Source organism: Dermacentor albipictus, chromosome 7 (genome assembly GCF_038994185.2).
Source record: "Dermacentor albipictus isolate Rhodes 1998 colony chromosome 7, USDA_Dalb.pri_finalv2, whole genome shotgun sequence".
Classification (NCBI taxonomy): Eukaryota; Metazoa; Arthropoda; class Arachnida; order Ixodida; family Ixodidae; genus Dermacentor; species Dermacentor albipictus.
Genome location: NC_091827.1, coordinates 51,627,405 through 51,649,284, shown reverse-complemented (window position 1 = coordinate 51,649,284; position 21,880 = coordinate 51,627,405). Strand labels below are relative to the sequence as shown.

The window sequence follows — 21,880 nt, the reverse complement described above, 5'->3', positions numbered from 1 at the left end:
GCATTAGTACAAGTAAAGTCACTAGAGCCAGCGCTTTAGGAACAGGAACCTTGTCCTATTGTCCACTCGTCGAAGCGTTGACTGCAGCAATATTATTTCATGTAATGCTGTCCCGTTTGAACTACTTACTGTAGTAAAGTGCTTTGGCTGATACTGTCTATTCTTTTTTTTTTCATATATATCTTCGCCCACTCAATCCTCTAACATAAACAGACGCTATGTGATGGTCGGGCCTTGGCAACGAGTCGGGACCACTCCTTGTCGCAGCTATCCGGTGTCCCAAGAAAACTTGAACCCCCGGGTATTTCTGCTATCGCGAATGTCTGCCCCCAGCTATCCCCTAACCGCAGACCTTAACGTATGCTTCGCGTAAGCTAGCGATAATGTCAGTCATCGTCTCTTTTTCTTGTGACTTGTCTCTCCAACACTTTCTCTTGCATGGCGAGTTCCGTCAGGCCGTTGCAAGATTACAGCGAATGCACGAGGAGATAGGTGCTCGTTGTCGCTGTTAGCTCCGAATGCTGGCGCTCCTACTGCTGGCAGAAACAGACGCCTTTCAAGCATGTCTTGACTTGCTGACTCGCGTAAGAGTTGTCGGAGGTGGCTTCGCATGCATACTCGTTCATTTGAACAGTGGTCTCTCGCGAAGGTGCACGAAGAAGCGGACCAGGCAATAAACAGCTCATGTAAGTAACTTCCCACATTTCAAGCCGTTATGTCAACCAGCCTACCCTGCAGGGGGTAAATCGAGAGTTGTTAGCGTTCTGCCACTAATAACCACATGATGCTCATTGAGACGAATCCTCGAGATTTCAGAACACCGCTTCCCTGCGATTCTTTTGCGATGCCTCGGAAGCATTAATACGAGAACTTTCAGTTCCAGGATCACTTTTGACTGCTGGAAAGAATTACGACTGTTTGCAATCGATAAGGGACATTTTGCAACAGAAATTTCATATATAAATAATAAAATGAATGACTGTACAGTCATTAACTCGCCCACACTAAAGTACCCGCCTTCAGAAACAATGCAATGAACCTGTCGCAGGAAAAAACCCGCAAACAAGAGGCAAGAAAAAAAAATAAGAGATAGAACTATTCTGCCCAACTGACAACGTTATGATGATCATCCCACTAGGGTCTTCAATTGTGGAGTTTGTAGAGTGTGTCGTCACTGATAAGACGAGCTGAGCTCTATTGTCAAATTCACGCATTGTCTTTGGAATCTCTTCATCGCAGACAGCTCTTCTGAAGTTGTTGGTGTTGCACGGGACTGACAATACGCATAGTACTGATAATACATGCTGATAACTCTCAACGGAAATGGGGTGCTATAATGTGCGCATGTGCCACCTGCATAGAGCATCAGCTGTACATGAATTTGTTTAAAGTTTTCTTACCGCTTCAAAAAATTTAACGGGTTCTCATAATAACATTCTTGAAGCTCGTTTTAGTTGAATTCCTTTATTATTTCAAAACGTTAGAAAGCACAGAAACCCTGGACATGCGTCGAGTGATCTTTTGAGCCGAGGCTGGACCGTGTCCGAGCTTGAAGCTCACTTAGCATGGTAAATCCATCGTATGGCAAAACTTGCACTCATTTAGCATTTAATTTTGACCATGTTAAGGTTTTGCTACATTTCAAGAGAACACAAACGCATAGGAAATGAAAATTACTCATTCTGAACGTTGAGTGTTACTTGCTCTCTAGTGATGTTCCGCCTACAAATCCCGCAGTACCTGGAACATTCTCGCAATTTTTTTTTTCCATTGATCTGCACGAAACTGCCTTTGAGATGAACGAAGAAACGTGTGGGATGGAGCTGTAGATGTCTGCAAGGGACGTATAGGAAGCTGCGTTCTATACAAAAGTAAAACAATTTTAAGGCCATGTTCCTCTGGCGTGCTGCTCTAGACAAGACCTCTCTAGTGTATACCTTAAAATCATTGTAAACTCAGGGACAAACATACAGTATATAAGAAGTGTCTTGATTTCTTAAGCGATATAAATTACTTAATGGCAATGAAGCAAAAGTGTGAACTTGTAGCTACTAACTATACGTGCTGAACTAAAACTGCTAATGTATTGCTGACACTATAGAGATAGGTTGCTACGCCAGCACGGAACAAAGCTGAAACAAAATCAACGATGAGCAGTTGCTCAATGTTGCTTGCAGCAGGTTTCTTCAATGAATCAGAGTCTAATTGTTAGATAGTCTAAGAAGACGAGCGCGTCTGCACTAGATTATTCTTATCACAAACAGCGTCCCGCTTGATGAGCCTCATGTCTTCTCTTTAAACATCTGAGCTTCCGTATCGTATTTCGAGTGAGTTTGCCTCCGTGACTTTCTCATGACCTAAACAAACATGTCTGTCTTAATCATAAATCAGATCGTATACGCACAGAATGAGCGCCAGTTTTAATCCACAGGTCCGCCACCTATTAGAAGCAGGTTATCCTAGCGCAGCCGTGGCCACTGTAGCTGAACGCCTAAAGAAGTCGATTTCGAGCGGGACGGATGTTACTATAGAAACGAGTAATAGCAAGAAAAGAGTAGTGGCCATTTTTTACATTCATTCAGTATCGCACAGGCTTTAAAAAGTTGCAAATCAATAGGACGTTAGTGTTGTTTTTACTGCTCCCAACAAACTAGATAAGACATGCGCTGCCGTGGAGAGGAAAAAAGAGCAGGTTAAAGGTAAAAAAAAGCAGATATTTTTCCAGTGAAGCACATTAATAACAATTATTTTACTGACTGTCGTATGGGTGTGGTATGTAAAGTTCCCTTTAGCTGTGGCCATTTCTACGTAGGGCAAAGGGCAGGGTGTATGAATCAGAAGCTAATGGAACATAAAAGGTCGTTAACCGATGGAGCGCCTTCTAATCTTTCCTTACATTGCCAAGACTGTGTAACTACACGCCTGAGTTAGATGAATGCGCGATATTGTACAGGCATGGGAATGAAGATACGCGTTTTATGGTCGAGGCATGGCAGATCAATAATGGTGGAAGTGCGTGCGTGAGCCAGCCTTCGATTACCTTACATAAGGAAGAGATGAAATGCGTTAACAGTTACCGCTCACGTAGACCGGCACGTGTACCTGATATACACGTGGTGCTACCATTCCAGAGCATGCGCAGATGAGTTTTGTGTCTCCTTTCTTTTTTTCGCCTCAGTGATTCCTTCAGTTGATAGCTGGCGTTCGTGTTGTCCACTTCTCTTGTTTCCGTGTCCACACGCCTCACCCCTTATTTGCATTATGAATCCTTACCAACTAGCTCAGCTTTCTGTTGTTCTAAGCATGTCTGCACTACATTGACTTTAGCACAAACAATGGCACGCTTGATGCGCCTGGCATTTCTTATACAAGTATTATAGCTGGCATATCGCACTTCGGGTGAGTGCATCTGCCGTACTCCCTCACGAACCTCAAGGTGTTTGTACTAAACTGGCATTACCGCGAACGATGACTGGCTTGGTAAGCTGTCGATATTGAAATATTTCATCAGTCGTACTGTAATTTGGGCGAGTTCATTTGCTATGTAGACATTTGTTTTCGTACCCTCTACGCATTTCCCTGTGAATCTGTGACAAATGGCTCGAGCAATCAATCTTCAGCAATGTCTCTGAAGCAAGCTGAAGCCACAGGAGGGAATCCGGTACCGAAACAACTGTCGACCCGCGTTTCCGGTATTGCAGACTTCCAAGCTACTCAATGAGTTCTGCGAGAACCCGCCACATGGTGCGGCTTGCATTCACAAAAAGGTGCATTACAGCCTACCTTCCTGCAGTTTGTCCGTGCCTAGGCACCGTAGTACTGTGTAAACCAGCCAAACGAGCAAACGAATGCGGATTTTTTTTCCTGAGAACCAATACTTTTTTTTTTCCAATAAACTATAATATCAGACATACGACACACCAACATCACCAATGTACTTCACTGAAACGCTACATTACAGACATAGCAGACGATACTTCCCCTCCCCCCACCCCGCCATTAACTCAGCCGTATTCATTTCTCGGTCCTTTTACCCTATGTCATAGTATACAATAATCACTCATACTGCCCCTTCTGTCCATGAGCAAAGCCCGCAGCATATTACTGCACCTGGGGGTATCCACACCCTTCGAGCTACCCCCATCTCCTTCCTTGGATATTGCGCCCGTGAACTCAGACCTGCAGGCTAGTTCAGTGGGAATGCGGAGTGGCGTGAGCCAACGGGTCCCTGTACTACGAGGCAGATGCCCTACTTAATACAAATAAAATCCCTTTCTTTCTCGCTCTTTACACAGCGTGTCACAATGGCTAATTATATCCGCATCATCATTAGGCGAGAAATGGAACGACAAACCTTCGTCATCAAGCAAGAAACCGACGGCTGACAGAGGACCCACGCCGTATACCGGGATATATAGTACGCAAATAGGAAATTTCGCTTTAAAAGAGAGAGGCAGTTTCGTTGTAGCGCCTCTCAAACTTCCTTGTTTCTTAGTTCAGCCAGTTTTTTGTATGACTTTATTCACGGTGTGAGCACGTTACCCAGACAACATTTCCTTTTCTCATCTATCTCTCCCCCATCTCGCTCATGCTCGAGAAAGAATTTCCACTAGCTTACTATTCCGTGCACGTAGGCGAAACTAAATGATGTTCGCAACCACAGCTGTTGGACAAAGCCGAGCGACGGCAGTATTTATTACCTTTCCGGCGCAGTCGTATACGGGAAGCCTCGCTCTCGCTTGGCGCATTTGGAAACGGAGTTGTTCATTACGCCCCACGCTCCGCCATCCGTTGGTTCCAAGACACAACTTCGCCTCAGAAACGTTGTGGAAAAAAAACCAACAGGTACGTGTCCGCCTTTTTAAGCCACATTTTGCCGCGTACATATTGCGGTTCATCTGGCGAGAGCTGTTGCGATGTGAGCGCTCGAGGTGACGTGGTGAGCAACGACAGCTGCGCGCAAGTCCGCGTAGGCGTCGGGGCCGGGGAATGGCAGCCGGAGTCTGGAACCTTGTTGAGAAGGAAATTGCGGTCCACCTGGATGAGCCAGCGGCATTTCGATGTAGCATTCCCGGACACCGTACAACCACGGGACGTCTGCGCGACCACGTGAGGCCACGTCACTCGCCTCGGTATAGTCGGTGGGACGACGCTGGCCCGGCTGGGCTACGCGGTCCGGTGTCACCAATTTGTGGGAAGCGGCGCACGGAGGTAGCCGCCGTAGCCACGGTTTATATAAGCTGGCCAGCCATGGTGTCACGTGACCTCGGGAGCGGCCCACACCGCGGCCGCTCAGGTCGAGCGCATCTAGCATGTGATGATGATTATGATGATGATGATGATGACGATGGTGATGATAGTGATGTTCTTGATGAGTTTGGCGCTTACTCACTCACGACAATTGGCCAAGAGTTGGGCAGACTTTGCCTATGCGTTCAGGTAATGAGTTTAAAGATCTAAAATTTTTTTGTATAAATTGAAGCGAGGAAAGTTCAAAACATTTCAGTAGAGTGTCATTCAATCAAGAGAAAAAAAATTATGTATGGTATAAATGAGCCAAGAAAGGAGGAATGAAAATAATAATACGGTCAACAATGAAATCGGTTTGATTCAATAAAGAATCTTTCTAAGGCGATGCACACGCACATTCCCATGTGAGTGCCCAAGCACAGCCGCTCCGAAAGGTAGCACTACCGGAGTGTTCAATGGCAGCCATGTTCTCTTGTCGCGCCTCATGCGCGCCAGCCCTCTTCCACTTCGTCAGGTTTCGAGGCGATAGTCGCGCTGCTACAAAAGCACGCTTCTGGCTCAAAACACATTGTCGACTGTTGTGAAATCACAGCATAAGGGTACGCGCGGGGTTTTTAATCTGCATTTTATCACTGTCTCCTAAAGATTTGCATTTTGGTTTCTAAAATGACATCAAGTTTAGAATGGGGCTGATCACGCGCGGCAAAAGCTCAGTTACAGGGTCTAAGGTACACAAAACAGAAGCTCCCCTTACATGAGTTTGCAGTAACAAAGTATTCTGTCAAAATTCCCAATGTCACATACAGAAGGCCCAAAGTCGATGTCAGAGATATTCATTGAAGAGCGCAACGTGCCCAATGCCACAGAGCCAGTTCCGCATCCCCCAGAGACCCTTGTCGGCGTAAAAGAGGTTTGTTGAAGAGGCGCACCTAGTTACAAATACCTCATACTCGCTGACGTTGGGCCAAACGTTGGCTTTTGAACATTCGACCATGGTGACCCACTCCCCCAGATTACGGAAATAGATAGATAGATAGATAGATAGATAGATAGATAGATAGATAGATAGATAGATAGATAGATAGATAGATAGATAGATAGATAGATAGATAGATAGATAGATAGAATTGATTGATTGATTGATTGATTGATTGATTGATTGATTGATTGATTGATTGATTGATTGATTGATTGATTGATTGATTGATTGATTGATTGATTGATTGATTGATTGATTGATTGATTCCGGAAAGTGCGTGGAGTATTCTAAGAGTTCTCGTCACATTGATGAATATGTGTCAGGAGACCGTGGCGCGTCGAGACGCCTGCCACTCCTCCGTTCCTGGCTGTTCCTGACTAAATTAATTGTTTGTAGTAGGAAAGCTAAGCGAGTCATGAATAGCCTTTGACAATTGAAGTCATTTTAAATACTTGCCCGCACAACCCAATTCTTGTCCAGTTGCCCACAGTGCTTGTGTGTCACAGTTCTCGATGTCGTGATCGTCATCACCATTCCACTTTATGAAGAAACTCCTAGGTATGTAATATGCAGAATGGAGGGCAAAACTTGACCTGTTCGGAGAGCCAGAGCAGGACTTGGCCCATGGCGGCTGCCCACATAGCTGACCACAACCGACCATGTTTAGCAGTGCCTGTTAATAGCCACCAATGGCTTGACGCATCGTAAAACGAAGTGTATGGACCCTACCTTTGCTCCGTCTTGCCGTATAGTTCATTTTCTCTTAAATGTGTGTCCGTGATAAGTGACACGCTTAGCTGCGTGTAACTATGTACTTATCCTACACCAGCTAAAATGATGCGCTCAGGTGGAGCACTTCCGAGACGGCGCTGCAAAGCTAAATCAGCCTGTAGCTATAGAAACATCCGTCCTGCTTCCTTCACTGAGCTATGTCGTAACATCTGCGCTCCGCACGCTAATTTGGGCGTTGTTTTGCGCGCTACGACTACACTGAGAGGAGCGCAGTCTGCGCCTGTATTTCGGAGGGGACTGCAGGCGGTGCTGTAGCGGATGAAGTCGACGTTGTGCGCATCACCAAAAAAAAAAAAAGAAGCGTGTCTTTGAGAACGTGGTGAATGCTCCTTGTAAACGCGCTGATGCTGCAGGAAATGAGTTTGCAATGCTTGGAATCACTAAAGCTTGCGTTTCTTCTGTCTTTCATTGTGTCCGACGGGCTTCGCCAATGGCTCAGCAAGAGAAACTTGCGTAGCTAATCGAATAGCAGACGTGAGATTTCTTTGGCAGCTGCGATGGATCCTTCCAGAAACACAGGGTGTGTGTTTTCCCACACTTACGTGGAAAGCCTCTCTTGTCCTATAGTTCTCGCGAAGTGTTTCCGTTTCAGCGCAGCAGCACAAGCGCAGCGGCCATTCACGCCGAGTACATGAAACCGGTAGTCAGACCGAAAACCAGTCGTCGGATTCGTGTAAATGCTAGCGGGTCGAGCATGGTGGGCGTTGAACAAGCGCTCCTTCGTATCAAGAATCATCTCTTTCCTCGCCCCGGCCCATAGCACATTTTCTCCTCTGGCGTGCCGCTACACCAATTTACCAGGCCCGGTGAACGCACTCTCTGACACGGCTCAAGGATCAAGGACGTCAGACGGAGGAGCTCCCCGAAGCTATAGAGGCTAGAAGGTTTTCCTAGTGCCACGACCGAGCCGGCGCAGCTGAAATAACTTGCTATGCGCAAGGCAGATGGCGCTACCGCCCGCTGGCGCGCGGGCGGGCGCGAGAGGCCCTTATGGGTGTAGTGCTCTCTGGTTCAGTCGGTAGATCGTGTGTGTGCTGCTGTCACTGCCTTGACAAGGCGTTAAAGTGCTAAAGACAGTGCAAACTCTGGCACAGGTTCTCTTGTCATTTAGATTCGACCCGGACTAGCTGTAACACCGACAGCGTGGCGCGGCAGGAGCAAATGCAAGCGTCACGTCGGGCCCGACCTACTGCGCCGTAAAGAAGCGTAAGAACACATCTGGTACATGATACCGAAACGAGAAAATGAAGCGGGACAAATCGCAGGGTGGAATGTCCTTATTACACAAGGTTCCATGGCAACAATATACTAATGCCTTTCCTTGTGCGAAGTGCCCTGTGCGAGGCTACCGACAGCGCCTCATTTTCAGCAGCTTTTTTCTTTTATCGCTGCGCTCTTTGTTTACTGACTTTACAAGAAAATGCATCCTAGTCAAGGCGTAAAACTTCATCACTTCTGTCATAATTCGACGTCCATGCTCCTCGTAGCTCACACCTTGAATCTCACGTCCCTGAAGAAAATGCAGAAAGCTGACCATGCTATCTGCGTGTAGCTTATTGCGACTGAAAAACACCGTAAATGCGTCCTCAAGCTTTGCTATGAGCTGTTCAATTGGCCTTGATGGATAAACTAAGCCTCCATGGTCAAAATTTCGAATAAGCGAGGCATTGTTGTTTAACTCGGCTTGCAAAGAAAAAGTGCTGAAACAAGTTGCACATTCAGGGCAAGGTAATCTTTTAAGGATTTTTCTGACAACATACCCAGCTACATAAAAAAAAATTAGTCTGCTGTCACTTTTTTTTCGTCTACACAGCCCTGAGGATCGCTCAGGCTGCTGTGCTCCTAGAGCAGCTGTGCATGCAGCAGAAGCCAAGTTTCCGCCATCCAGTAAATTACACAAGTTCAGTTATTCGCGCATTTTTTTTTTTTTGGGGGGGGGGGGGAGTGACGTAAGATGGTTGCAAGGAGGCAGTCACTACTTCTGCAGGTACCTTTGCTCCTTTTGGAGGCTTTGCGAGGCTGTAGAAAGCCAGGTTGTTGATAATTATCAAAAACTGCCCCACTATTGGATGATCATTGCAACCGAAGCACTGGCACGCAATACCAAATACATTCTCCATCCTGTCTTGGTTTAGGTTTGCGGTCAACAGGTACTTGTATTGCAGGGACGTGGTCAAGTATTTTACAAGCGGCAGGGTACTTTGCAGCGTTACACACAGCCCAAGGGCAGTTCCTGCACTTAAAAAGCCGTCACCATGCTGTACAGCATATTCCTCTCATTCGTTGAGAAAAACAATAAACTCATTCAAAAACTGTGCACTTCCTTGAATCAGCACGAAGGCCTTTTGACGGGATTCTAAACGACATTATAAAAATTAGTCTTTCCATTAGTTTTGCAAACCGTTCTGTCATGTCGATGTTTCTGACGTTGTCCCTTTGCAAATGCGGATCAGGAGCTGTGGGCTCCTCATCCGCATGAAGATACATTCCAACACCCACAGCTGATAGAACCGCATGCCCCGGGTTGACTTTCTGGAAGCTGCCTCGAAACATGCCTTCAGACCAAGGCGCTGCTTTGGAAGAAGGCCTCCGATTTTCTCCTTTGACTTTATTGAAATTTAGACAATATACAGTTGTCCGGGTGAAGAGGGCTAAAGGTGTCACACGTGGTCACCTGACTAGGCCCTAGACACCCTGAATTCACGCAGGCAGTTTCGACATGGTAAGTTAATTGCGAAGCACAATTTTTTTTTTACAGGAAGGTTATAACAATTCACATACAGCAATATACATACACTGTACATTCAAATCAATTTAATTAATTATGTATAATACCTACAAACATGTTCACTTGACCAAGAAAAAACAAAGCAAGGAATCCTAACTGGATCTCCTATACGACAATAAAAAAATGTTCACATGACAAATATGTTCACTTGACAAAAAAGAACAAAGGAAACAAATTTCTAACTGGTTTATACACGATTTAAGAAAAATCTCTTTGCCTGGTTTCGGAAAGCAGCACAATAGTTGGCATGGACTGCGTGAGTGCCCGGAGGTCTTTGACGGTCTTATTGAAAGTTTTTTTTTTTCTTTGGAGGGGGGGGGGCGGAGTAAGTCAAGGGATTTTCGCTTCCCTTGCATTTATTTGTTTCAAAGTCGCTAGTCGTTTCTTATGCTGCCTGCTGAACTGGTTCAAGATAAGCTTTCTTGAGTATCTGCATCGTAGGCAAGTACTGCATATCGGACGTCGCCACAGTGCAGGTTTTCGAGAAGTACGCTTTTCCATACTGTGTATGTTGGCCAGGTGAGAGAGGCTCAATCGAACAGCCGGGACAAAGTAGCAATTTATCAAGTCCTTTGAGCGTAGCGTTCGTCGAAATGCCTTGAGCACACACCACAGGTTTCGTCGAGAGCCTTGTCATCTCGCGTTATGTTTCGAGCCCATTCTTGCAACCGATGAAAGTCGGACGGGGCGCGGAACGACACTTTTTCTTTCGACGTCTTGTAGCCACCTTTGCAGAGCGGCACGAAACACGTGCGACCTTTTTTGTCGTCATTATCACACGTGCATCGAGAGGCACAAACAAATCACGCACAAATCCCAGCCCGCGCGCACTTTCCAACTGGCTGGGCGAACGACGCGCATAGAACAGCGCGGCCAAACCCACTCGCCTGGTAGCTGCAGCGCCACCTACGCAGTGCATCCAAACTGGTTTCACAGGGGCCCCTTGTAATGGCGGCTGTTCACGACACTAGGAAAACCTTCTAGCCTCTGTACCGAAGCTGCATTCTGGTGGCAACCTCCTCCCCACGGCCAGCTTCCCTGCCCCCGCTGTGAGCTTGGTGTAGCCACTGGATGTTTCCCGAACCGGTTATGATCGGCCAGTCACGCCATGCAGTCAGCTGCTGTGCCGCACATTTGGGCAGACGCGTTTTCTCTGCACCTTTGCGGCGTTTTGCTCTTGGCTCTGTGTTACCTGCAGGGGGCCGGCCGAGCCCTGGGGTGGCAGCCTTCTTATACCGACATTTAACGCTCACCTTCAAACGTTGCAACAGGGCGAAAAGGATGTGCACAAAGATGTGACAGGCAGGCACTGGCCAAGTGTTTTATTTCTGGAATTGACACAACACAGAAGCCCCTAAACCTCTGCTTGTCAAATTCTATGGGCCTTGCCTCCTCCTTATAACGACGTAGGGGGAACTATAACTAGCCCGAACAACGGTTCTTATCGAACGCGTTGCATCTGCATCTTCTTACAATGCCGTGTCAGAGACTTACCCTACTACATCTATAAAGCAAAGCTTTCTTTGCCCCTTTCCCGTGCCAGGGCGTTCGCCTGCGTTTCCTCACTGGATATATATATATATATATATATATATATATATATATATATATATATATATATATATATATATATATATATATATATATATATATATATATATATATATATATACGGACAGATAAAGGCAACTCTGGCCCACTGGGTTTGTGCCCGAATAGATAAATTGCTGCCGGCTGCTCTGTATGTTCCCGAACAGACAACTTCGGCACTAGATATGGGCCACTGGCCACGCACCCGTTCTTGACTAATCCGCCAGAATGGCTGAGCTACTATGATTACTGTGATGCAGAGAGTACGATGCAAGTATTTAGATGTGCGGTTTGCTTCTCTGTGCATGTACATCTCGTCAACATTCTTTCCTCGAGAAGCATCATAAGTCGCCTTCATGCTTGTCACAGACAGCTGGCAGCTACATGCGACACCGCTATTGATGCTACCTTGCTCACGCAAACAAACTTCGTGTCATTTAGATTCCAACCCGGCTTCGGACCGTTTTCCACGCTTCTTATTCCTATTAACTTTTATCCGGATAGCTTTAGGTACGGCTCGGCCATGTCAACCACGCAGCTGTTCGTGTTATAGGCAAAAAGAATGATACCGCATAGCGCCGGAAAATTGGGGCATGTGATTCAATTATAGCACAATCAACTGTCCGGAAAAATGTTGGCGTTGCTTTTTCCACAAGCATGAAGCCTACGGAACAAAAAAAAGAGAGAGAGAGAGAAACGACCGATTGTCACTCCGTTTCATGAAAAGGTACGCAAACGCTCGGCCTCCAGCGGCGGGTCTCTCTCCACTGGGTCGCGTTTCTGCATATCTTTGTTATCTCTTTTCGTTAATCTCCCTTCGCTGACCTATCGCACTTTCCTCCTCCCTTCTTCCGTCCCCCCTCTCCGTTCCCCGTGTGTCTGCCAACAGCGGCCACGCAACGCTCTAGGCGCTTGTACTTCGCCCGCACTCAAGGATAACTGTACGCATGCCTTTCTCGCGCGCACTCTCGCTTTGTCGCTGCATCCCCTTTCCCTCAGCCCGCTCAGCGCCCGACCCGAAGGGCGCTGTTGTGCACGAGACGCGAGCCGCATTCGACGCGTGAGGCAACACGGCGATCGCGTAGCGCTTACCACCGCGGTTCACCTGCGGCGCGCAGTTACGAAGAATCGTTTACGTCGCCGACCCGTCTCCTCCGGGATATCGCCCGCCTATCGCTGCACTCGCTGTCACTTTCGCTGGAGCTCCCCGTGTGAGATACCGCCGATGCGAGCAGTAAAGCTTTGTGGAGGGACCCTTTGAGGCCTGATGTGTGTTCGCGTCCCAGTGTATACATCTCGTCTCTTATCGGCCCACACCCGAGGAACAAGAGGCACGAGGATTTTCACGGTCAGTGTAACCTCCTCCTTTCTGTTTCATGCTTGCATTTTTTTTCACCACAATGCGGACTTTTGCGCAGTGTGGCACCACGGACGACCGTACCCCGATGCTTCCACTTTGTCTTTCACTGAGCGTGTGCGCTAGGCTTCTCTGCTGCAGTAAACACATCGGCGGCGGCGCGATTATGGCAGAAGTTGTTTTAGGCGTTATTTTTCACCCCAACTAGTGCAATGTGAAAACGCATCTAACACGCGATAGCTCAACAAAGCGCCGCGATATGTTGCCACCACCACTGTTGCTCCCGTGTATACAACTCCCTTTACTGGAGTTAAACACTCACGCTGAAACGGGGAGGGGGGGGGGCGGCAAATAACAGCAGACACGACAGGACACACGTTATTTGCACGCTTAATACCATCTCTTGCCTGTGGTTTTGCTTTGAGATTCTTTTTTTTTTCGGTAACGTTGTGCGGTGGTATGCTCTTCAACACGAGGGTCACCCAGCACCAACCACCAAACAGTGCTTTAACTTTCCCATCTGTTTGAATCTTTACTCAAGTATTCATTAGGTGTTTCCTCACAAGTGGGTGCATCGTTTTCCTCTGCGCTCTGTTGACCACCGCATCAAGAAGTGCGCCCTAAGGGGAAGCCCTTCCTTGACTTCGTCAAGAAACCGTGTGTCCCGGCACGAACGTGCCCTAGATTTTTAGGAAATTGTCATGGGTGCGTTGCCGTCCGTAGCAAACTTTAATGTCAAACCAGGGGGTGTGCTACCTACGCGAAGAGAATGAACTGGAGACGCCACACGCAAATACACAATCACAACTTATACCGGAAATCAACAAGGGACATGCGAGAAATATGACACAAACAGTTCAAAGGGGGGGGGGGGGGAGGGAAGCATCTGATGTGACATAACAGGACATGGTGCATGATGAAACAATGTGAGACTTTAGCAGAGGGATCGCAGGTTAAACTTAGTCCGTTATCCGATGTCGTGCGGCGATGTCAGTTCACTAATGGAGTCTCTTGATCCTGTGGCTCCGTTATTGGTAGCGGCTTGGTCGCTCTAATTATCGCCGGCGGCGTAAGCAGCAGCCAGTGGAGTTGGCGATGGCGGCATCTGGCCTCGCGCAGTGTGACGGGTGGGCTTCGTTCCTGTGGGCCTCTTAGCGCCCGGCCGATCCGAAGTTGAACGCGTCACTCCTCCAACTTTCGTCCTCAGACCGGCGGTCATTCGACACCCGGCCGGTTTGCGGCGTTTCCTGCTTTCGCCTGTTCCTCCTCAAGACGCCCTTCTCCGAATAACCTTTCTTTTAGTCTGTATTTTTTTTTAGGTTTGCCTGTCTGGGGACCGTCTTCATAACTCCGTCGTGTGGTCCGATGTCACTCTCTATCTGATGCTTTGCGGGGCAGTATTTGGTGTCTTGCGGTGAAGTACTCCAGTCGCGACAACGTCAAGCGTCATCTTGACCAAGTCAAGCATGAGCTTCCAGGCAAGCCCGTTTAAGATGCTCCTTCTTTTGGGCCACGTGTATTACTCTACTTGGCTAATAGCGGTCTGCCGAAGTGAGCCGATGTAATCTCTTGTATAGGCCATTTCTAGGGCGCTACTATTTTGTACCTCGTCCAACGCAAACGCAAACTACAACCTTGCTCTTGTTCTACCGCTGTTAGTTTTGTTCATGATATTTCGATCGTGTGAACTGTGTGAGGGTTCCCTCACACAGTTCCTAGCCACACGTCCTCACCCACCAGACGTTATAGCACTTCAAGAAGTACATTGCACTCCCACACTCACTGGATACAATACATACACCGACAAGCATGACACCACCAAACAACCACTAGCTGCCACCCTTGTGTCCAAACAAATCACAGTGATCGAGCACACGCTCGACAGCTCCCACATCCCGCATGTGCTCTTAGAAATTGTACCTAGGAATCGATATGAAACCAGCTTGTTTTTGCTTAATATCTACAGTGCACCCAAATCGCGACGAGACGACTTCGGACAGCTTTTTTCGGCCGCCAGTAAACAAGCGAAAAAATTGATTATTTTGGGAGATTTCAATGCGTCCCACCCAGCCTGGGGGTACCAAACAGAAACTCCAAAAGGCCGCCGTCTAGCACACGCCATGACCCTTCATCAATTCACTCTGCTGACAGAACCTGACAAACCAACCAGAATGGGTAACAGTGTAAGCAGGGATACCTGCCCTGACCTAACTATAGTCAAGGGGTTGACTAAATGCTCCTGGAACAACCTAATGGAGAATCTGGGCAGTGACCACAGCATTCTAGCCACAGACGTCCAACTGGCGGCCACACGCACCCCAGAACGTTCAATTAAAATAACGAACTGGGACACTTTCCGGCGCAACAGAACCAAATCTGAACAACACGACCCGCCATCTCTACGCGAGTGGACACAACAGGTACAAGCAGATTTTAAAGCCGCCACTAAGCAAATTACTGCAACAACGGAGACACCCGATGTGGACAGACATCTGCTCCATCTCTGGGATGCTCGAAGAGGCCTGACGAAACAATGGAAGAGGCAGAGGCACAACCGTAGGCTGAAACAAAGAATCGCCCGGATCACAGCAGAAGCTGAAGAATACGCCACCAGCCTCACTAATAGCAATTGGCACAACCTCTGCGACCGCCTTAATGGCACACTAAGTAGTTCAAAAACGTGGTCTCTCCTCAGAGCACTACTCGACCCAACGCACACAAAAACGCACACAACGAACACAGTCCGCACTATCATCCACAAAGAACAAATGAATGATGACGCGCTCCTCCAAACACTGCAACAAAGATACATTGCTACAGGCCACCGACCGGAGTACAAAGAGTATCCACACGAGGAAGAAACACAATTGGACGGCAACATTACAGAGACTGAAGTGAGGGCAGCCCTACACGGCATAAGACGAAACACGGCGCCCGGAGCAGACGGCATTCACTATGCACTGCTACGCAACCTCGACGACCAGTCCATACAGCAACTCACTGCATACTACAACGACAATTGGCAAAACGGAACGCTTCCACAGGAATGGCGACACGCCGATATCACCTTAATTCCGAAACCCGGGAAACCACTGTCCCTCCAAAATCTCAGACCCATTTCCTTGACTTCGTGTATTGGCAAGCTCTTCGAGCACGTAGTGCTAAATCGCCTCCAGCCTCACCTCGAAGCGAACCAATTCTTTCCCAATACCTTATTCGGCTATCGACCAGGTCTGTCTGCGCAGGACATACTCCTACAACTTAAGGAGGATGTTGTGGATGGTCCAAGTAAAGCTCAAACAAGAGCCATTCTGGCGTTGGACCTCAAAGGAGCCTTCGATAACGTCTCACATGACCTCATTCTAAACAACCTTGCATTCTCCCGATGCGGAAAGCGCATCTATGATTATGTCCGAGCCTTTTTATCTGACCGAACAGCCACCATCGGCCTAGGTGATATTCGGTCGGATATCATAAAACTTTCTGGCAGAGGGACTCCCCAGGGTTCGGTTCTCTCACCCACCCTGTTCAACGTGGCGATGGCAAAGCTACCACCGCTCCTCGACAAACTTCCGAACGTGCAGCACGCCCTGTACGCCGATGATATTACAATCTGGGTGACCACAGGGTCAGACGGCGCCATTCAAGATGCACTACAGGAAGCCGTAAATATAGTTCAGGATTATGCAACAGCCGGAGGACTCACATGCGCAGCTGAGAAGTCGGAGCTCCTGCTTGTACTAAAAAAACGGAACAAGGCCGATATTCCACCAGCCATCACATTGCATCTCAATGGCAACGTTATTCCAAGGGTAGACAGGCTACGTGTGCTAGGACTTCACATACAACAGAACGGGAAGGCCACACATACCCTACACGTGCTCCGCCAACAAGTTACCCAAATAACGCACATGATAAAACGCATTACAAACCGCCGACAAGGACTGAAAGAAAAAGACGTACTCCGAATCATGCAAGCCCTCATAATTAGCCGATTAACCTACCACCTCCCCTATCATAATCTGACTCAGACTGAGATGCACCAGATGGACACCCTCCTCCGTACGGCACTAAAGGCAGCGCTGGGACTACCCCAACATGCGTCTACGCAGCTCCTACTACGGCTGGGGGTGCACAACACCATCCGCGAACTAGTTGAAGGTCATCTTAACAGCCAATTGCAACGTCTGCAACGAACAATGCAAGGTTGCCACATTCTATCCCGGCTAGGATACCAAATACCAAGAACACCACAACAGGAAAACCGCACACTTCTTCCGCTTAGCATTCGCAACAAAATTCACGTGGCCCCAATTCCCCGGAATATGCACCCTGACCGTCATAAAGGTCGACGAAAGGCAAGAGCACAAGCCCTGGCTCGCCTATTTGGCGATGACAAATCAAACACTCCAGTCCTATACACCGACGTGGCCCGCTACCCACAGAAACGCGCCCTATGTCTGGTCGTACTAGATAGTGCAGACATTCTGAGAGCTTCGGCCACGCTCAACACTGTGGACAGTGGCACGGCGGAAGAAGCTGCTATTGCCCTAGCCATCGTACACGCTTCAACCATGCCGGCGCCGGATGGACCTATCACAGTGGTCACAGATTCTCAGACCGCCTGCAGGACTTTGGCACAAGGGAAGGTGACACCCTACACACACCGCATCCTTACATCATTACACCCCACAGCGTTACACAGGGTGCGTATCGTCTGGACACCTGGACACGCCTCTCTCCATGGTAATGAACGCGCTAATGCGGTAGCCCGAGAGCTCGCTAACCGGGCGCCATTGGAAGAGCTGTCCAACCCAGACGACGCACCGACAGAACCAATGACCTACACTGAAACTCTACAATATTACAGAGCCACCAGGAGACACTTCCCTCCACCACATAATTCCCTTAATCGAGAAGATGCCGTCGCGTGGCGACAACTTCAAACTAATTCATTTCCCTGCCTCTTTTATCTTCACCTCTTCCACCCCACACACTATCCCTCATACTGTCCCTATTGTGGAGCAAAACCCACAGTATATCATTGCACCTGGGAATGCCCACACCCTCCGGGCTACTCCCCTATTCCTTCACCTTCCCCTTCCTCCTGGGAGACTGCGCTGACCAGCTCAGACCCGCAAGAGCAGCGACGGCTGATCCGGCGGGCACGTGAAGTGGCGCGAGCCAATGGGGCCCTGAACTAAGGGCTCCACCCTGCGAGGAAGTCGCCCAAACTGATGATAAATAAATGTTTTCTCTCTCTCTCTCTCTCTCTCTCCTACAGTGAGCGCAAGGACGCGAAACGTTTTAGACGACCATGCTTTTCCAATGATCTCCTGGCCCCTTTTAATTCTTTATCGAGCTGGTTGTTGTTGATGCATCTGCTGGTCTTATGTTTCTTACCGACGCCCGTTTGGCCGCCATCATCATCGTCGTCCCCGCGATTCTCTGTGAGCGCTTGCTGCTTTGACGGTAAATATTTCAAAGTTGTGCGTCTGTTTCGACAGCCCCTCGTTTTCCGGCACGCTGGTGAAAGTCGAGAGAACGAGGGAAGCATCAACAAGTTGGTATAATATAAAGGCGCACGGCTGTACTACTGCGAGGGCATCGTTGCGCAGTTCCTTGCAAGGCAGCACCGACGTCCTCCGACAGAACATCTCGCTTTCGAGTCATGTGACATCGCAGAATACGATCCTTCTGGAGCGGCGGCCGCCGCCAGAAATCCCGCTGTCGCTGGCGCGTCACAACCGCGCCTTGACTTGGCCGATGCTGTCGCAAGGCTGGATGCACTCACGCCTGGAGCAGCCCGGGGTGCCTTCGGACCAAAGCTTCAATGTTTTCAAGAAGCGATGAAAAGACAACGCGCTGAATAAGCGGACAAAAAACCCTGAAGGCGATGACACATGCGCACCGCTGCCGTCGTCTGCTGCGGCTGAATCACCAAAGCTTTTGTTTCGGAACTGTCCATTGCCACTAACCTTCGCTATTAGCATGTGCAGGGTCGAGATTGGTTAGAATTTTCTCTTACCACGAATTGCAGCCTAAGACGTTTTTGTGAATAGCGGTCATTGTTCATTTTCGGCGTTTCTTTGCGTTGATGTTGTTTTTTGTGAACACGAAAGCGTACTAACAAGCCCGCATTTCAACCGGTCGCAGCGCGAACACATGCGTGTTTTGTAGTAGTTCCAGACTCCTCCGCCAGGCTGCGAAGGTGACCAAAGAGACGCAGCCGAGAGCGTCAACAACACAGACGAGTGTGGCTAGCACCATTTTCATGTCGTTAAAGTAGGACTGGCACCATCTTAAATACGTTCAGACTCCGCGTCCACTCTTTTGCGCAACGAAATCTGGCAGAGAGTAACGCCGCCGGGTCAGGCTGGTGTATTCAAGGGTTCGACGGAGAAGCGTCAGGCCCAGGAAAAGTTTGGGACTGCAATTACAAATCTTCTCACATACCAATCCAACGATTAACTGCATGCATGCAGTGCATGCATGCACTGCATGCTGCATGGTGGTTCCAGTGCATGCACTGCATGCATGCACTGGAACCTTGGGCCGCATTCACAAAGTTTTCCGTGCGTGAGCGCTCCTCACCGTTGGCATGTCATCTTCACCGATGATTTGTCTAGCGTCGGGGTTGGCTGAAATTTGTTCTTACGAAACAATTCTATCGTAAGACCTTTTTTTTTCTAAATACAGGTCCTTGTTTAGAAAGCAAAATAAGGTTCACGCACGGGCACAAAAAGGTGAAATTCGTCCTTCTCTTGGTCAGTGACAACATTTTGTAAATTTCTGTGCCAGTTAAGGTTGCCCTTTCCAGTGGAAAGGGCAACCGTTGGTTTGAGTGATTCGCACTGCTTTGCGTTGACTCGGTTCCCTGAAGAAATGCGGGGCAGTGCTCGCCTCCTAAAAGCGCGGTGAGTCGGGAAGTGCCAGTGTGGCGAACGAAGAGGGGGGGCAGGACCGAGTGCGCACCAAAGTTGCCGGCACCAACTCACGATAAACGTAATGGTACGTGACTGGCACGAGGTGAGACCAACAGCAGCCAGCCCGTCGGTGTTTATCAGCCTCCTGGCGCATAAACGAGATAGTGATCTGTGCTATAGGCAACGTTTGGCTTAACACAACGGGAACGGCATACTAGTGGCCGTGACGTAGTTGCAAAGAAATCTCCGCCGTTTTCTACGAAGTAATGCCAGATGCCTTTTTCTTTAGTGTAGTGTACGTTTCTTTTTCTTTTTTTCTTGCTAAACAGTTGATGATGTAGCAAATAGATACATCTCTCTCATGTAGCCATGTTTTGACAGGCAGTGCACCCGTTTGAGGTTTGAAAAACAAATGTACTTCAGGTTTTACAGGCATCGTTATCACACTCTTCATAGAACGTCCTGCCCTAGGTATTGAGCGTAGAACGACCTGTACACGGGCACAGATGAAAGCCGTCGACGACATTTTTGTACACCTTCTTTCTCTCTCTCACGGCATGTATGCACTCTAATGAAAATCGCAACGGTCCAAAGTACTTCACCTGCGCTGTAAAAGATAGGCTGTTGTTCTATGGCATTTTTCCCGGCAGAATCGGCTGCCAACCATTGCCTGTAAAAAACACGGACGCCCGTAATTTCACACCTCATCACTGCAATAGTGCACCGTCACATTTACAGCAATTTTCCGTAAAAAATACAAATGTGTGCAATTTTGCTTCCATGGAAACGCAATAAATACGTTGTCTGATTTACACCAACTTCCTTTAAAAAATACGCACGCATATAATTTCCTTCCTCGGCACCACAATAACGTGCTGTCATATTTTGTGCAATTTCAGCAGTTTCCCTGTAAATTCTAGAATGGCGCTTTTCGATATAAATGAGCCTTCTACATTTATTATTCACTGTTATCAGACTATCCAGATTACTGTGAGCTCTACTGTCACTGCTACAGAGTATTTCTGTTTTACTATTTGCTAGTTACTTAACAACTATGCAATTCATCTGAAGCATAAAAAGTTGACGCGACCCTGAAAGGGATGGTTGCCAATTAAAGCAAAGTGGCAACTGATTCCCACATAAAAGTATGATAACCCTTATTTAAAGTGTGTTAGAAGTCACTGTAACTCAAGGATGAAGATGTGAAGGTGTTTAAACGAATATACGATGCAAATCGTTCATGAAATATCGGCCAAGTCTAATTCTCAAGTGTGAGGCTACAGGGCACCAAAAAAAAAATCTGACATGTCTGATCGACAAACAGACTTCGCCTATATATTTAGAACAATATATAACGTGTCTCCCAATGCACCGAAGCCACCTATTACAAAAATTCCTAAGCTTATTGCTTTTTGTTGGCACTAATATTACGTTTTAAGGCCCTACAGTGGACACAAGAAGAAATGTAGACAGCAACCTGGGTGCGCACACCTTACAAGCAAACTGCAATGACAGCATGAACAGGCCCGACCTTCTGGAACACTGACGGAAGCCGTTGGCACGAGCAAAATGCTTGCATAAACTACTTTGCAATATAAGATAAATGGTAGAAAATAATTCGTTTATTGAAAAAAAAAACTATTTGCTGGGGCTGTTGACGAAAACATGCATTTTAGATTATATTGCTCATATACGTGACGTCCATGCTGGACATTGGCCGGATGCTAGCGCTATAGGAATAGAATATGAACATAAGGCATAAGTTCTCGAGCATAAATTTATTTTTGAGCAGTGCGCTATTACTACGCGACAGTTCCCTTTAATTTTGACACTCAAGGAAAGCTGCTTGATGTAGAAGAAATGCATCATACCAAAATGTACTATTGTGCTTCTATGATCCGGTGTTCAAGGTCTTGCAGATTTTGTTTCCCGGTGTTCTTGGAGTTTATATTGTGTGCTGTCTTGATTTGACCCCATGTAGTGCTCTGAAAGAAAGTAGACCAAATAGAAAAAAAACTTGAATCCTGTGTTTCTCAATTCGCAAAAATAAGCTGCGATGTTGCAAAATTAAAGCTATCGCAAAATAATCCCGATGAAAGCGAAAAATGCGCATGAAGGGCACCACACTTCATCGGTAAAAGCAGACAGCTGGTGATGACCTCTTTTTTGATACACATTGTTACGCAGGACTCTTGGTG

The 21,880-nt window shown here is 47.7% G+C and overlaps 1 protein-coding gene across 3 annotated transcripts in view; it reads left to right on the top strand.

Annotated features, from left to right (window-relative positions):
• The first annotated feature begins 536 nt into the window (after positions 1 to 536).
• LOC135910174 (ATP-binding cassette sub-family G member 1-like) overlaps positions 537 to 21,880 on the top strand; it is a 77,385-nt gene continuing 56,041 nt past the window's right edge. Inside the window, exon 1 of one of the 3 annotated variants that reach the window (XM_065442230.2) lies at positions 537 to 686. The gene's annotated coding sequence lies outside the window, so the exon portion shown is untranslated. Of the gene's footprint in view, positions 687 to 4,720; positions 4,846 to 12,404; positions 12,748 to 21,880 lie in introns of those variants that run through there. The other 2 variants (XM_065442231.2, XM_065442229.2) reach the window with 2 other exon arrangements.